Here is an 18,987-nt window from a genome sequence, read left to right on the forward strand (position 1 = left end):
TATTTTAAACTTGAAATTCTTTGCTTATTGAATCATCATCTAAATTCTGAGTTCACTTCTTCCTCCTAAGTATTGTGTTCAGCAGAATTTTAGATCGAAAGAGTGTTCTGTGATAATGTTTTCAAACCAAAGAAGCAAGTGTCGAACTGACTCTTTGAAGACAAAATATTTCATTTGCTTTGAGCCTGGGTGTGAGGGGGAAATACAACCTTATGGTCCATTTTCCTCCACCTATAGTTTATGCTTATTTTTATATTTACTTGAAGCCCCTTAAAAATGTAGTAAATCAGCAGACTTGTTGACTGTAAACAAAATATTCTTAAATGTACAAAAACAATCATGTAGAAAGAATACTTAAAAAGATGCTGATTTTAAGAATAAATGAATGAGAAAGCGTCTAGTACATTCCACACAATCAGTTACTTCAATAGATTTTCAGCACTACAAAGTAAGCAAAGGACACATAGTATCTGACCACAGTTCTTCAGTAAGAACTGGTAGGTCTTGGTTAGCAAAATGGCAAGTTATTACTAGTCCTATCTCCCTATGTAAGCAAGTCTCAAGAGATGGACATCCTAAGAGTAAAAAGATACATGGAGAGATAATACACAATGACAGGAAATATCAAGGGCAGCATTCTAGGAGGAGAGAGCAGATGGTTCATTGTGAACATGTTTGGGTGTGCTGGACAGATCCAGCTTGAAGGGAAAGAGGAATTGCTTGTTACTAAAAGTCTTTCCAGAAGGCTGTCACGATGAGCTAGTCTTGTTAATCAAAACTGAAAGTCCTTTAAATGACCACAAATACCTTAAGTTGTAAGCACTTCACCTGGCAATAGCTGACTGGCTAATCATGCACGGTGAGTAAGGTTGGTTCTATTCAAATTGGTTATTTTACACTCTTTTCATCCCCTGGTCTATCAAACATGAAAACACGGTCATGACCATTTTGGGTTTTACTTCCACAAGGTCTTTAGGGAGAGTATATACTCTGACTCCGATTCTGCTAGCCATTGACAGTGCATACCTAGTTTTTGAAGAGACAAAAATCAAGATGAGATTCTTCTTTGTCAAAGGTACCTTTGAATTTTTAAAATGATTTTTTATTTTTGTTTTATGTGCTTTGGTGTTTTGCCAGCATGTGTGAGGGTGTTGGATCCCTGAAACTGTAGTTATGGAAGTTGTGAGCTGCCATGTAGGTACTGGGATCTAAGGCTAGGTCCTCTAGAAGAACAGCCAATGTTTTTTAATCCAGTCCCAAGGACACCATCTATTTCCTCTTATATAATCTGGCAACTGGGATACAAAATTTTTGCATTTAAAGTACAAATCAGGGAATTAGGCATGGTGGCACATGCTTATAATCCTATTACCCTAGCACTCTGGAGGCAGAGACTGAGGTTCAAGGGCCCCTGTAAGTTTGAAAGTAGTCAGAACTACACAGTGAGACATTGTTTCAGAAATCAGAAAGTAACAATTTGTTTTCTGTTTTATTCTTGTTTGGAATTGATTTTGAACTTATGCTAAATCAAAACATGAGATTTATTTATTGAATTTTATGTGAATGAGTGTGTTCTCTTCATGCAAGAATGGGCACTGCATGTGTTCCTGGTGATTTAAGAGGTCAGAAGAGGGCATTAGATCTCTTGGAAGCAGAGTTACAGTGATTTGTGAGCCACCATGTGGGTGCTGGGAACTGAACTCAAGTTCTCTGTAAGAGCAGCATGAGATCTTAGCAGCTGAGCCTCAAGCTCCAAATTATATTAAAATTTCATGTAAGATGTACCAGGTACTTCCAGATCTTGAAGCAAGAGCCAGAGGTGAGAATCTGCATGCTACACAGAGAATTGTTGGGCCAAGGATAGGCAATGTATAACAGAAAATGACCGACATGCAGCTAGAAGAACAGGCAGGATCAAACCTCAAATGATCCAGAAAGCATTTCCAATATCTACAGGAATCTTTATGGACTTTATTTGCTCATTTCTTCTAAATATGGAGTAAAAACAAAAGCTTTAAGCACTGATGTCATATAAGAACAAAGAGCGTGTGTATGGGGAGGATGACTGCACAATCAATTATGAAATTCTCAAATGAGGTAACAGTTACTTTTCTTTTGTGAGCATGTTGCTGGGAATGGAACTCAGGGATTGTGTGTGTTACTTCCCAACTGTTAAGTGCCAGAAATAAAACTCAAGTGCTTAGGTCGATGTACCAGGTACTTCCAGATCCTGAAGCAAGAGCTAGAGGTGAGGATCTGCATGCTACATAGAGAATTGTTGGGCCAACGAAAGGCAAAGTATAAGATAAAATGACTGACGTGCAGCTAGAAGAACAGGATCAGACCTGTTCCGGTAGATACTGCTACCAGAATCTTTATGGATATTAAAATGCATTATTTTCAGTATAAATACTTCTCAAAGAAGAAAGAAATGAGGTGCATAATTTCTATGATTTTCAGGGCAGCATCTTTGCTTTCCTACAAAGCACTGCTGAGGACTAGTTATCAGCATGTATTGGTAGAGTTATCATGGGTCACCCAGTAAACTACAGCACAGTCTTGTCTTTAGTAAAGAAGGAAAGAAATGGTGGAAACGCCTACATATTGCTATAATGTAAAGAACTTCCAAGACTCAGGCTTCTATTAGTAAATGTGACTTGCTGATTTGGGGACTGAAGAAGAGAAACTCAATGTATATTGCAAGAGTCCTTGATTCATAGTAAGTAACAGAGGCATAATTGAATAATGAGTTTAAATAAAATAAAAGATATAGACGCTCTAAAGTATGGTTAGTCATCCTTGTAAGCGTTGTCTTTGCCTTGTTTGAAATTCATATATATTTGCATTAAATTGTTTCAATAATCCCCTAAAGCAAGTGTTGAAAATATTGATGGTCAGGCACATTGTTAATTTCTTTTTGTTTGTTTGTTGATTATTTGTTTCTTAACAGTGACAAACTGTGTAGCCCATGTTGCTGTTGAAATCATCTTTCTGCCTCAGACAGCAGAATGCGTAGATTAGCGCTGTATGTCGTTACACCCAACATACATGGTTCTTAAAATGGGGTGGGGTGAGGTCTAAGGATGGAGCCCAGTGTCTCATTCATTCTTCGCAAGCTCCATACCACTTAGCTATACCCCGTCCTTTCTTGTGTGTTTTCCTATTTTGAGACTGAGTCTTGCTATTTTGTGTAGGTTGGCTTAGAATTTGCCCTTTTCCTGCCTTACCCTCCTGGGTAGTTGGACTTCTAGGCTTATACCACAATGTCTGGTTTCTTAATTTTGTTCTTATACACTTAAATTTTAAAGATTTTATTTATTTATTTGTGTGTGCCTGTGTATGTGGGATGCTTACTTATGGTGTATGCATGGAGGTTAGGAAACAACTTGTAGGAGTCAGTTCTTGGTTTGCACCATGTGGGTACTGAGGATCAAATAAAGGTAATTAGATATTGCAGTAAGAGCATTTACCTGCTGATCCATTTTGGTGGCTGTTATCATTTTTCTTAAATTAATTTTAAACCTTTGAACCCTGTAAATTAGAAAGTTTTCTTCATCGTTATTTTTTTTGTGTGTGTGTGTGATGAACTCGAAGCTTAAAAATATTTCCCTCATGAGCTAGAGAGATGGCTTACTGGTTGCTCTTCCAGAGGACCCATGTTAAATTCCAAGTACCGGAAGTCCAGTTTCAGAGGATAAGACACAGTCTTGTGGCCTATTCAGGCAACAGACACGCAAGTGGTACATAGACATACCTGTAGTCAAAACACCCCCACACATAAAATAACAGTATAGGTTGAAAATGATATTTCTCCTCACAGAAATAAGATCAAACCATATTTGTATTTCGTGTTTGACATTTAACATCATCTCCATGGTTACCCATGCTGTCGCAAATTATAGAATTGCATTCATATAGAGGCTATATAGGTTTCATGGTCTTGTGTGGGCTCCACAAAGCTATTCTTCTCACTAAAGGACAAAGGCTTGGGTATTTATGTGGAGGGAGACGACAGATAGATGTTTGTGACAGGGATGTATAATTGATGTTAAATAGTGAAGAGTTGAAATAATCAAGAATTAGCAAATACAGAGCTAGAATCTAAGTTGTTTGCTGGGTGCTCAGGAGTAGAGTGCAGTGACAATGACTAGTGATGCTCAGGAAGGTTCTGTTACTTAAATGAGTGAATTGTATGTCTGTGAAATGGATCTCAATAAAGTCATTCAAAGTAAAGACATCTTTTACAGATGCCATCACTATCCAGGGAGAAAACCTAAATTAGAGTTGATTCACTGGCTATAATACCAGTGTTCTTTGTACAACATGATATGATTGCCCTTAGTTGGCATTATTGTGCTTGTCATCTTCAGTAAGATTCCCACTCTTAACAAGGTCATCGTTAATGCAGCCTGGCTGGATGGCATCAATTAAATCCACAACCACCAAACTGGAGCTGATTGTCTTGTCCTATTTAAAAAAGGGAACAACAAACCTAAGAATTTCACTATTTACAAATTAACTTGTGTTTCTTTATATAAGCCTAAACAAGGAAAGAAAAATCTTAGTGTAGCTCAAAAATAATTCCTACAAAGAAACTCAAAGTTGTCCTTAAAACAATTGCTATTATCTAAAAAATATAATGTATAATAAGCAGTATACTGACCTTAAAACTCTGAATGAAAGTTGACTTTCCAACTTCACTCAATGTTCATTTCACCCAGTTTACAATGATGTCATCATTCACTTTCTGACCTTCTCCAAGATCTTCCAGAACATCAAGGGTGTATCTAAGGGAATCAGCAAAGAAAGTCACAGTCTTTTCTAAAAAGAAAAATGCAAACATCAGAAAAGTGTCTCATGCACACTTTTATCATGGAGAGTTCATGGGGCCTGGAAAGATGGCTCAGTGGATAAAGCAACTTGATGCCTGTGTCTGACATTTTGAATTTCATTCCCAGATCCTAGAGTGGGTGGCAAAAGGTAATTCCCAAAAGTTAACCTCTGACCTTCATTTGAGACAACAGTATGAGCCATGTCATACTCACACACATACACCTCATACCCTGTGCTGGTACCTAGGCATAATGAATGTTTTTGGTGTTATTTTTAAGAGATGTCCATTTTCCAAGTTGTTAGGAAGATTGTAAGGGCCAGAACTAAGAAAGAAATGCTGAGAAACAGCATCATCTGGAATTGTTGCACTTACAGCTCGATAGTGGCTGTTGTTGCCTGCAGAAGCGCCACACAGGATCATTGGCAGTTTATGCTACTGGGTGACAGCCAAATTTTTATAATGGGGTGTAGCTCCTAATAGTATCCCATGCTCCAAATGGATTGTTCCACACTGTGTACATATGGACAGCATTAATTGAACTCAGTGGGCATTTAAAAAAGCACTAAAGTAGGAAGGGGAAATGGGGAAAATCCAGCAGGAGTTGGAGGGGGTTGGATATTATTAAGGTTCATTGTATACATATATGAAATTCTCAAATAATTATTAAAAATATATCAAAGTAAAAGACTCTCCAATTTCTTAAAAATATAAAAATTATAGTTATTATATCTATGTGGATACATGTATCTCATAGTACCCCTATGGAAGTCAACTTGCAGGAGATGGTTCTTTTCCTTCACTATGTGAGTTCCAGGGACAGAACTCAGGTCATCAAAGCCTTTAACCAGTGAGTCACCCTGCTGGCCCAGATCTTCATTTTCAATTGGATACATATAAATGTTTCTATTTCTTCTCATAATTTTGGGGGGTTTGTTCCTTTGGGTCAGCTTTTCACTCTAGAATTCATGATGTCCTGCAGTTCTCTATGTAGTGCAAGCTGGCCTCCAACTAGCCATCCTCCTCCTCAGACTCCTAGGTGCTTAGATTTCAAGTTTGAGTCACCATTCTGGGCTTCTGACAAGTTATTTGTTTTGGTGATCTGAGAACAACCTTCATGCAGGCTAAGTATATCCTGGACCACTGAGCTAGAGCCATACCTAGCTTTGTTTGTTTGCTTTGGATTTTTGAGACAGGGTCTCTCTGGGTAGCTTTGGAGCCTGTCCTGGAACTCATTCTGTAGACAAGCCTAGCCTTGAACTTACAGAGATCTGTCTGCCTCTGTCTCCTGGCCTCTGTCTCCTGAGAACTGGGATTAAAGGTGAGTACCACAACTGCCCGACCCATATGACAATTTTCTTGAGTGACCCTGCATCAGACTGAAGTCTACATGGCAGACTTCTGTGAAAGATAGGCAACAACGACAGTTCTAACACACAAGGAGGTATTTCCCAGTGAAGATCCAACATACACTCTCAGAAACCTTTTTTCAGAGTCTAAGTGCAATATGCTCAAAAGTGTATTTCATGAACTAAATGATTAATTTAAATTTGTGAAAATATACTAAGGGTGAATTCATAGACCTGTATTACTGTGAAGGTTCAATGGCCAGTACTGTACAGAATACCTTCTTATCAGCTGCCAGATTAAAGCCAAAGTCAAGGTTGGGTTCCCATCATTCAGGTCTTGTCCTTCAATGCCAATCAGGGAGAATTTAATGTAACATGAGGTCCTGCCAGTTGGGGTTTCTGTCCTGCCAAGTCCCCCAGCCTTTTAGTTCCAGCAAAAATCACACACAGAGTCTACATTAGATATAAACTGATTGGCTCATTAGCTCAGGCTTCTTATCACTTATATTAACCCATTATTCTTATCTATGTTAGTCACATGGCTCAGTACCTTTTTCAGCAGGGCAGGTCATGTCCTGCTTCTTCTGTGGCCTGGGCAGGACTGGGAGGAATGGGTTTCCTCCTTCCCAGAATTCTCCTGTTCTCATCGCCCTGCCTCTACTTCTTGTCTGGTTGACCCGCCTATACTTCCTGCCTGGCCAATCAGTGTTTATTTAAAACATGATTGACAGAATACAGACAATTCTCCCGTACCAATTTAGCCAGATGCTTACCTAATTCAACTGCATAATTGCAATTTTCTAGCTGCAAATGTTTTAAAGAAAGAAATTGTTAAAGATTGTCATTTGTTCAATCTGCATGAGCTCTGTCTCCCCCACCCTGTGTGTGTGTGTGTACGCCCAGGGCATGTGTGTGTGCATGCATGTGGGTGTGTGTTGTGTAATGGTAGGAGTCTGTTCAAACTAAAGATGCATTTCCTATCCTCAAGAAGCAGCTTATGGTCAAGAGGTTTTAAGACAAAAGAAATAAATGAATCAGATTCCAGATTTGCTACCTTTTTCATGTTGGTTTCCAGCTTTGGGTATGGAGGCTTGTTAACCTTATTCCAGTCCTTAGGAACTTTAATTCATTCATTTAGCCATAAGATGACCAGGGCATTTTGCATGTCAATAACAATTCAAAACATAGCTTCATCAGTAATTGTAAGGAGTAACATAAATCAAACAAAATCTATAAAGTCACAATACCCACGACTCACACTTTCCTCAATCAGTAAATGCAATGAATAAAACTAATACTAGGGTTAGTAGGTAGTGAGTGGCATAATTTAGGAAAATAGTGAAGAAAGTGAATACAGTTAGGATACAAACCATTACATTTCAGCAAAAATAGTCCAGCCAGGAAGCTAAAGGCCTTAGGGAATCATGGGTAGTCTGCTACAACTATTCCCAGACTGTTTAAGAAACCCAAAGTACCTGTTTCCTAAGGTACTATCAAGAAATTTATATATTCTATCTCTTACTACCAATGACCAGGCAAAGAAAGAATTTGGACTTTCATGTATTAGGAAAATAATGGCTGAAATCACTAATATGAAATATTAATAGGCAATATGAATAGTTGCTACAAATGAACATGCAGAAAATTTCAGCGTTGTCATTATTTATGCTAAATCCATTCATGATGTTCATAACTTCATAATAGTAGTAGGGTAGCTTACGCATAGAGATGATTTACATGAGGATTAACACCAAGAGAGTTCATCTAGTTATAAAAGGTTCTTTCTTCATGAGTTTCTCCTATTAAAACATCCACAAAAACACATTCAGTCATTAAATGTCTTCAATATAAAAAGAGAGGACCAGTGCATATATTCATTTATTTTATGTGCTTTATTCTGATCTAATAATTACCACATGATAATATGCCACTGTGACTATGGATAACTGAAATACACTAAAACATAGTTTAATTCAGCATATAGTCATATCTTTCTGGTTAGAAGTTTAAAAAGATAATCTAGTTAGACTTCATGAGGCTGAAGAAAAGAGTGCCAGGAGTTCGAGGCCAATCTTAGACTATGTAATTTGTTTCAGACCAGTTTCCTCTATAAGATAAGACACTGTCTCACGACCACTTCCAAGGTTCTGGAGAATGTAACTAAGTTTGTAGAGTGCTTGCTAGAGTGCAACACTCTTAAAACTGCAGGTGATACTTGTAATCCCAGCACTTGGAGGCAGGAAGATCAGAAACTGAGGGTCATTCTTTATGGTATAGTGAGTTTGAGGTCAGCCTGAGACACATGGAATGCTTGACTCAAAACAGATGACTGTCAGGTTAAAAAACTCAAACAAACAAAACAAAAGATCCTTTTCTCCAAATAAATAAATGTGGGGGTTAATAAAACTCAAACATGCCTTACCAAAAAAGATATATCAGTAAAAATTGAAACAAAACATTTGTTTACTAACCGATTTCATGATAGTACCCTGAATTTTAATATTCTTTTTTAGTCTTGGTAGACAAGAGTGGTGGCACTAAGCCACAATAACAATTTTATTTGCAAATTTTATTTCTGTCAGCATCTTCACCCTGCAGTATCCAGTTCTCCCTCAGCACTCCATCTGCTTTTAGCAGATTCTTGCAAAAGCCAAATGAACAAAACAACTCACTGGATTGGCATCACAGCATTTAGGCCTCTGAGTTTTTATGCCACAGACAGCACATTAGCATTACAGAAACTTTTACATTACCTTCTAGTAGAATCCCATCAATGTTCTAGTTTTCAGGCTTAGTAAGTGCTGTGTATTTTTTTAAAGAGATTAGTTACAAAAGCTAAGTTAATTTTGGGGTTTCTGCTGACAACATCAGCAGGGGTAACAAACTTTCTGCAACCCAATTTATCTGCTTGTTGAAGCATACTTTCTGCTCTCTTCAAATCATCTGTTTCCTACTCACTCACTGGAAAATGAAAAATGCCTCATCTCTTCAGCATACCAGCTAAGTAATAGCTTAAGTCATTTTTTTAAATTTTGGCACTATCGTAACACAATAGGTAATAATAAAAGAAACAGGTATTTAAAGTTCAATGAGGATCTGTGCCTCTGTGAACTTCAGCAAGTTCTACAAGCCTTTTTGAATCCCAGTTCATTGTATAAAAGATCCAGTATCTCACTCAGAGCTGCTCTGAGGATTAAAGTATAGCAGATAGAACACAGACTCTATGGTCTCTATTTCAAACCATGATGTCATGGAGGAGGACACAGGGAACATGGCACACCCCGAATGATGAAGGGTGTAAGTTTCTTCTTGTTGATTGCTCTCTCATCAATTGTATCAGGAACTGAAAGGTTGATCATTTTGCTGAAACAAAGTTGATCTACTTTATAGTCTATAAAGTTATGAGAAATAGTTCACTTTTTAGAGTGCTTAACCAGCATACATGAGGCCATGGGTTTGATCCTCTAGAACTCCACAATTGGGATATGGAGAAGTTTTAATTCCCAGCACTGGAGCATGAAGGCAGAAGAATCAGAAATTCAAGGTCATGTGTAGACTACATAGCAAGTTGGAGGCTAGCTTGAGACACAGGAGTTCCTGTCTCAAACAACAACAGTTTGTAAATCTTCATCATTGTTAAAACTTGTTATAAAATATCCCTCATTCATCCTAAAACTGCAGTAGATTTGGATCTGAAGAGATAGTTAAGATCACTTACCATTCTTGCAGAGATCCCAGGTTTGCTTCCTAGCACCCATACTGAACAGCTCATAAGTGCCTGTAAGTGCAGATTCAGAGGATCTTATGCCCTTTTTTGCCTCCACAGGTATCTCTACACTTTTGGTACACATAAACCCATGTAGGCACACACATAAAAATAAAACAAAATGTAATAGATGACTTTCATTATGTTCACCACAAGAAACTATATATGTCCAAAATGCATATTATACATACATAATAACATACAGGGGTATCCTAGTTCAAATAAACATTTTTATTCATATTTCATATACACATATGAATATATACACATACACATATACAACTTGAATATAAATTTTGCTTTTTAGTGTTTTTGTGGTGTTAATGCTATTTTGTTATTGTTTCTCTTTTTTCTTTCTCTTTTTATTTTTCTATATCTCCCTGGCTGTCCTGGAACTCACTATGTAGTTCACCAGGCTGGCCTCAAACTCACAGACATCTCTATGCCCCCACCTCCCGAGTGCTGGGATTACAGGCATATGCCACCATTTCCAATGTAGTACCAAGTTTGGAAACCAAGGCCATAAATATGTTAGGCATACTCTGTGCCACTGAAGGTATTTTGGGAGCACCTGTGCCTTGATTATCACTTGTCATCTGAGGGCGGCTGTGGAATATTCCACTGTGGCATCACTATCAGAACTTGAAAATTTTCCAATGTTCCTGTAACTAAACTTTAACCCTTACTTCTGTAAGTAATCTTGATGAAACTCACTGAGTCACTAAAAAAAATAAGATAAGAAAGTAGAAGGGGGTGAGTGGGAAGCAGAAGGGATCAGTACGAGTGGGAGAGAGACAGATTGGAAAGGACAATATTTAGGAATATGATCAAAATTGATTGCATGTATACTATATGTATATGAAAAGTTCATAATGAAACCCATTATCGTGTATAATTAGCTTATGCTAATAAAACATAAACAAAAATAACACAAAAGTTTCAGATTTGAGTTTTTGCATTAGGGATGCTCAGATTGTATATGGTACTATAAATCTCACAGTGGAAACTGAAATGTAAAGGGTTTGACTTACTAGACTCCAACCACAGGCTTACTGAGTGGGAGGGCTTGCACAGAAACACAGAATTTAGCCAGGCCATGGTGGTACATGTCTTTAATTCTGGCAGAGGCAGGGGGCAGAGACAAGCAGATCTCTGTGAGGCCTCCCTGATCTACAGAGCTAGATCCAGGATAGCCAAGGATATACAAAGAAACCCTGTCTTGAACAACCAAAAAAAAAGAAACCCATAATTTTCATGGAGCATATATTAGACCACTGTGGAAAACTGTCTCTGAGACCAGGAGCAGTAATGGACACTGTTAAAAAATCTTACATCATTTTTGCCAAGATACAGATGGCTTTGGGGCAGCCACAGGGACAAAAGCACTTTTTCAGATTTAGGGCACTGAAGAATAAGAATTGAAAGCTAGCCTCTTTTTTCCCTTTGGAAGCCTAAGGTATTTCAGAATAAATAGATACTGACATACTTAAGTTTGACAAAGTTATAATGTCCTGTTTGCTCAGTGATGAGGAGAAATAGGAGGCTGAGAGTTCCATCTTATAAAGATATCTCTACATCATGGCTGATTTTTACTTTTACAGACAGCTTTAGATATTGAATGAAAAAGACAAAACCTGGGTAATTGTCCTCTCTCCTTTCCAGACATTAAACAGCCAAGCACACATAACCAAATGCATTCATTCTGTGGAGGTTATTTTTGAAATTCTGAAGACAAAACTAACTCGCATCTTACCAGAGCACAATTCCATCACCAACTGCTTTGAACAAGTCATCAGTATTTGGGTTTATGGGTATAACATGTCTGCGATTGGGATTGTTTTCCAAAGCTTTATTTATCCAAAGCTTTGTTTTTTATTTTTTATTTTTATTTTCTTTATAAATAATACCATTCAAAATTTCTACTTTCTCCCCTTCTCTCATTTCCCTCCTGCTCCCCACTCACCCTTCCCCCTCCACCTTCAGTCCAAAGAGAGGGCAGGATTCCCTGCCCTGTGGGAAGTCTAAGGCCCTCCACCCTCCCTCCAGGTCTAGGAAGGTGTGCATCCAAACAGACTAGGATCCCAAAAAGCCAGTACATGCAGTAGAGACAGATCCAAGTGACATTATCATTGGCTTCTCAGTCAACCCCCATTGTCAGCCACATTCAGAAAGTCCAGTTTGATCACATGCTCATTCAGTCCCAGTCCTGCTGGCTTTGGTGAACTCCCATTAGATCAGGCACAATGTCTCAGTGGGTGGACCAACCTCTCATGGTCCTGACTTCCTTGCTCATATTCTCCCTCCTTCTACTCTTCAACTGGACCTTGGGAGCTCAGTCCAGTGCTCGTTTGTGGGTCTCTGTCTCTATCTCCATCCATTGCCAGATGAAGTTTCTATGGTGATATTCAAGATAGACATTAGTGAGACTATGGGACAAGGCCAGTTCAGGCACCCTCTCCTCTGCTGCTCAAGGACCTAGTTTGGGATATCCCCTTGGACACCTGGGAACCCCTCTAAGAGCCAAGCCTCTTGTCAACCCTAAAATGGCTCCTTTAATTAAGATATCTTCTTTCCTAATCCCATATCAACCTTTCTTCCATCTCAACAATCCCACTCCCCCTAGCTCTCCCCAATCCTACCCTTTTCCCTCTCTCCCACTCTCCCCTTTCCCCATCCCATCTCTATCCCCATGCTCCCAACTTATGCCTGGCAATCTTGTCTGCCTCCAATTTCCAGGAGGATCTATATATGCTTTTTTGGGGTTCAACTTAGTTTTTCTAGCATTGTGAACTCAATGTCCTTCGTTTAAGGCTAAAATCCACTAATGAGTACATACCATATTAGCCCTTTTGGGTCTGGGTTATCTCACTCAGAATAATGTTTTCTATTTCCATCTAGTTGTATGCAAAATTCAAGATACCATTGCTTTTTTTTCACTGCTGATTAGTATTCTAATGTGTAGATGTACCACACTTTCTTTATCCTTTCTTCCATTGAGGGACATATAGGTTGTTGTCACGTTCTGGCTATTACAGATAATGCTGCTATGAACATAGTTGAAGAAATGCTTTTGTAGTATGATAGGGTATCTCTTGGGTATATTCCCAAGTGTGGTATTGCTGGATCCTGAGGTAGGTTGATCCCGAATTTCCTGAGAAACCACCACACTTATTTCCAAAGTGGTTGCACAGTTTGCATTATCACCAGCAATGGATGAGTGTTCCCCTTACTCCACATCCTCTCCAGCAAAGGCTATCATTGGTGTTTTTAATTTTAGCTATTCTGACAGGTGTAAGATGGTATCTCAAAGTTGTTTTGATTTGCATTTTCCTGATCGCTAAGGAGGTTGAGCATGACCTTAAGTGTCTTTTGGCCATTCGAACTTCTGTTGAGAATTTTCTGTTCAGTTCAGTGCCCCATTTTTTAATTGGGTTAATTAGCATTTTAAAAACTAGTTTCTTGAGTTCTTTAAATATTTTGGAGATCAGACCTTTGTTTGATGAGGGGTTGGTGAAGATCTTCTCCTAATCAGTAGGTTGCCTTTTTGTCTTAGTGACAATGTTCTTTGCTTTACTGAAGCTTCTTAGTTTTAGGAGGTCCCATTTATTCCATTGCTGCCCTTATTGTCTGTGCTATTGGGGTTATATGTAGGAAGTGATCTCCTGTGCCCATGTGTTGTAGACTACTTCCCACTTTCTCTTCTGTTAGGTTCAGTGTGGTTAGATTAATATTGAGGTCTTTAATCCATTTGGACTTGAGATTTGTGCATGATGATAAATATAGATCTATTTTCATTCTTCTACATGTTGACATCCAGTTATGCCAGCACCATTTGTTAAAAGATGCTTTCTTTCTTCCATTGTATAATTTTAACTCCTTTGTAGAAAATCAAGTGTTCATAGGTTTGTGGATTGATATCTGGGTCTTTGATTTGATTCCATTGGTCATTGTCTCTGTCTTTGTGCCAATACCAAGCTGTTTTCATTACTGTAGCTCTGTAATAGAGTTTGAAGTTAGGGATGGTAATGCCTCCAGAAGTTCCTTTATTGTATAGGATTGTTTTGGCCATTCTGGGTTTCTTGTTTTTCCATATAAAGTTGATTATTGTTTTCTTAAGGTCTGTAAAGAATTTTATTGGGATTTTGATGGGAATTACATTGAATCTATAGATTGTCTTTGGTAGAATTGCCATTTTTACTATGTTGATCCTACCAGTCCAAGAACATGAGAAATCCTTCCTTTTTCTAGTATCCTCTTCAATTTCTTTCTTCAATGCCTTAAAGTTCTTGTCAAATAGATCTTTCACTTTCTTGGTTAGAGTTACCCCAAGATACTTTATGCTATTTGTGGCCATTGTGAAAGGTGATGTTTCTCTGATTTTCCTCTAACTTCTTTATTCTTTGTGTATAGGAGGCCTACTGATTTTATTTTGAGTTGATCTTGTATCCTGCTACATCATTAAAGGTATTTATCAGCTGTAGGTGTTCTTTGGTAGAGTTTTTGGGGTCACTGTTGTATACTATCATATCATATGCAAATAATGAAAGTTTGACTTCTTCCTTTCTGATTCGAATCCCCTTGATCTTCTTATGTTGTCTTACTGCTATTGCTAGAACTTCAAGCACTACGTTGAGGAGATAGACAATGGACAGCATTGTCTTGTTCCTGATTTTAGTGGAATTGCTTTGAGTTTCTCTCTATTTAATTTGACGTTAGCTGTTGGTTTGCTGCATATTGCTTTTATTGTATTTAGATATGATCCTTGTATCCTTATCTCTCTAAGACATTTATGATAAAGGTGTGTTGAATTTTGTCAAGTGCTTTTTTTGGCCTCTAATGAAATGATCATATGTTTTTTTTTCTTTCAATTTATTTATATGATTTACATTGATAGATTTTCATATGTTTAAGCAGCCCTGCTCCTCTGGGATAAAGCCTACTTGATCATAATGGATGATTTTTTGATGTGTTCTTGTATTAGGTTTTCCAGTATTTAATTGAGAATTTTCACGTCAATGTTCATGAGTGAGACTTGTCTGTAATTCCCTTCCTTGGTTGAGTCTTTGTGTGGTTTTGGTATCAGGGTAACTATAGCTTTATAAAAAGAATTTGTCAATGACTCTTCTGTTTTGACTATGTTAAACACATTAAGGAGAATAGATATTATCTCTTCTTGGAAGTTCTGGTATCATTCTATATTAAAACTATCTGCTCCTTTGCTTCTTTTGGTTGGGAGGTTTTTGTTGACAGCTTCTATTTTCTCACGACTTATAGGTCTATTTAAATTGCTCACCTGGTCTTGATTTAATTTCAGTATACAGTATTTTTCTTAAAAAATGTCCATTTTTTTTTACATTTTCCTAATTTGTGGCATACAGGCTTTTGTAGTTAGACCTAACGATTCTTTGAATTTTCTCAGTGTCTGTTGTTATGCCCTGCTACATCCACGGCTGTCTCGCCAGTGTAGCAGAAATGCTGACTGGATGGACAAATATTGCCAGATGATCAGGATCTTCGCTTCTCGGATTTGAGTCCTGGGCTGCCCCGTGGCAATCAGTTGTGGTGTAATGCCACCTGAGTCGCCATCTGTACTGACTCGACCTGACTGTACTTGGTGCTATATGTCTGTCTTTTCCCTTGTCTGTGTGTTCTTTGTGATTCTTGCATATTGCTAACAGATCAGACTATTCCAGGCAGTTGCGGATACAAACAAGACTGCTGAGGACATTTTTGAGTTTTGCACCCCTATTCATTAAAGCCTTTAAAGAAATAGCCAGTTCTGGAAATAGGGAAGTCATCGTTAAAATAATTCCTTAATGATGTGGAGCAAAAGGAGTTGCTCTTATCAGGAGAAACCTTAGAAGCCTTCTGTAGGAAAACAGCTGCAGCAACACTAGATGTTTGCCTGAGAATTACGTGCAGGAGGCCTATGCAGCCTTCATTATGGCCAGAATAAACCTAGGCTAATTACAACATCTGGCCCTGAGAGTCGGGGAGGGAGGAAAGTTGAGATTTATGGTATGAAACCAGATTCAGACAAGTTTGAGATCATGTCTAAAATTTCCTAGCAGAAAGTTTTCCCAGGAAGATAGTGGCCTTTTCCTCTCACACCCCAAGATATTCTGAGCACAAGGTCACTTAGCCCAGCCAGCCACCTGGTACAGACTGGGCAAAAGTCCTTGTGCCCAAGTCAAAGCATTTTCAAAGATTCTTTTTGTAAACTGTTCTATGCTTTTTTTTAATGATCTGATGATGTATGCCTTTGCCAAGTTATTTGTTTGTAATAATATAAAAACCTCACACTGAATAAGTAAAATGCAACAGCATTTTCAAAAATACATTGAGAGTGGTCTGCCTGTCAATTCCTCCGCCGTATCCTGAAATCTTCTGTCCTTCGCCCTGATTCCCTCATGGTCTGAGTGGCTCCTCTTAGCTGGTCCGTAGCAATGCCCCCCCCTTTCATTTCTGATCTTGTTTACTTGCATGTTCTCTCTCTGCCTTTTGATTAGTTTGGATAGGGGTTTGTCAATCTTGTTGATTTTCTGAAAGAACCAGCTCTTTGTCATTGATTCTTTGGATTGTTTTTTGTGTTTCAATTTTATTTATTTCAGCCCTCAGTTTGATTATTTTCAGTCTTCTACTCCTCCTGGGTGAGTCTGCTTCTTTTTTTCCTAGAGTTTTCAGGTGTGTTATTAAGTCTCTAATGTGAGCTTTGTCCATTTACTTTATGTGGGCACTTAGTGCTATGAACTTTCCTCTTAGTACTGTTTTCATAGTGTCCCATAGGTTTGGGTATGTTCTGTCTTTATTTTTGTTGAATTCACATAAAGCATATTTTTCTTCCTCTAAAATTACATTAAGTAAGAATAAATCAGTTCCTACTGTTAACTTTCTGTTAATCATTTGGTTCCCAAACCTACAATTGCAGTATCGTTCTGCTATCAGACACCATAAATATGTGATCATACTCTTAGGACACTTGGAAGCAACATAGTCACTACTAGAAATCAATTACAAAATTAGTGAGAACAAAAGAACAGGATAACCAACACTTAGGAAAGTTACACAATATTTAAAAATATTTATATTACTGCATAAGTCCATGATAATAAGGACTATCATTGCATAGATTTCACTATCTGTTACAAGCTACCAATATCTATCCTGACTTTCTGGCAAATATCTGACCCAAGACCAGTTATGCCACTAAGACTACTTAGATTATTTAATTAGAGAAACAAGCTTTTTAGGGCAATACAGTAGGAACCTGCTAAGTGCACCATATTGACCTAGGCACAACCATTCCATTATTACCTGAGTAAGAATTCTGTGGTCCGTCACTGGATAACTCTGAAGTTCCTCCCAGAGCACAAATTCCTTCCTTCTTGTTGATGGCTTTGTGGAAGGTTTTAGCAATATCCCTGCTCTCTACTTCTTAGAAAATCTATCAATTAAAGGAGTTTCATTTATTCACAATTTTCCAGGGAGCTCAAGAAAAAGCATATTTATCTCCTTTTAACTGTTGTGATCTGTCTGCCTTCACTCCCTCTTACTGACAGCTAAACTTCCTTGTACTCTTGTAATCAACAAGGATGTTTGTATTCTTTCTGGCCAGTGGTTTTCTGCAGAAGTGTTCCCAGTATAAGATGCCCTGATCTTGTCCTCTGGCTGCTCAGCATGTCTCAGGCCAGCTGCCTAAAAGTATACAAGGATCTAGACTGGGGAACAATAAAGATTGTTCTTCCTCCCTGCTTTGAAGCCTCCCTGTCTCAATCCCAGCACCCCCTGCCAGTTTTGGTATCCAAGTCCTGCTGGTGCACAATCACCTACAGGGTTGCCCCTAGGCGGTGAGTGTTAAGAAGGAAATTGGCTTGTTTGTGCAATGCTACAATACTGCCTCTAAAGATGAAACATCAACTGCCACACTTGCCAAACACAGTCAGTACTGCATGCATTGAATCTACTTTAAGTTAAAAAAATGTGTGGGTCAAGGGCATCAGTAAATCTGTTAATTTCCCACTGTGATGCAAGGCTTTGTTCTTTTCTTAGAGAGAAGCTGAAGGACTTCCCTTCTTCAACTACAATTCTTAGCATAAAGACAAAGATTCATGAGTCAATCAAAAAAAAAAAACAAACCAATTTTGTGGTATAATGTGGTAGCTCAGTAGTTCACTCAATGAAAAGCAACAGAATAATAAAAAAATTGTTAGGTTGGTGGCATAGATGACTATCAAAAAATAAGTACTAAACAGGCAATGCTGTTGATAGTACAGAGTTCACAGAACTACTGTGGCAACTCAATCAAAATTCTGAAAAATAAATAAGGATGGAGACAATAAAGGCAGTGCATGGTAGTACACATTTGTTTTCAGAAGGCAGAAGAAAGAAGATCTGTACAAATTTGGAACCAACTCTGTCTACATAGGGAGATCCAGGCAAACCAGAACTACATAGAAAGACTACATATCAAGAACTACATAGCCAGAACTATATATCAAGAATGAGTAGGCTGGGCAGTGATGGTGCACATCTTTAATCCCAGCACTTGGGAGGCAGTGGCGTGTGAATCTCAGTAAGTTCAAGGCCACTCTGCTTTACAGAGAATTCCAGGACAGTGAAAACTGTTACACAGACAAACCCTGTCTCAAAAATCAATAAAAGAAAAGGAGGGGATTGGGAATAAGGGTCTAGGACACTATAAAAGAGCTAGTGTGAAGCAGAAAGATTGAAAGTTCATGGCCACCTTGGGCAACACAATGAGACGTTGTCTAAAAATAAAAATAAATACAAATGAAATTAGCCTGGCATTTGTTCAACTATGTTCATAGCAGCATTACTTGTAATAGCCAGAACCTGGAAACAACCTAGATGCCCCTCAATAGAAGGATGAATAAAGAAAGTGTGGCACATCTACACATTAGAGTACTACTCAGTGGTAAAAAAAGATGACATCTTGAATTTTGCATGCAGATGGATGGAAACACTATCCTGAGTGAGATAACCCAGACCCCAAAATATGAATATGGTATGTACTCACTCAT

The 18,987-nt window shown here is 38.2% G+C and overlaps 1 pseudogene; it reads right to left on the reverse strand.

Annotated features, from left to right (window-relative positions):
- Positions 1 to 619: 619 nt before the first annotated feature.
- Positions 620 to 18,987, reverse strand: part of LOC125417841 (plastin-3-like) — a 45,713-nt pseudogene continuing 27,345 nt past the window's right edge.

Source organism: Myodes glareolus, chromosome X (genome assembly GCF_982192425.1).
Source record: "Myodes glareolus chromosome X, mMyoGla1.1, whole genome shotgun sequence".
Classification (NCBI taxonomy): Eukaryota; Metazoa; Chordata; class Mammalia; order Rodentia; family Cricetidae; genus Myodes; species Myodes glareolus.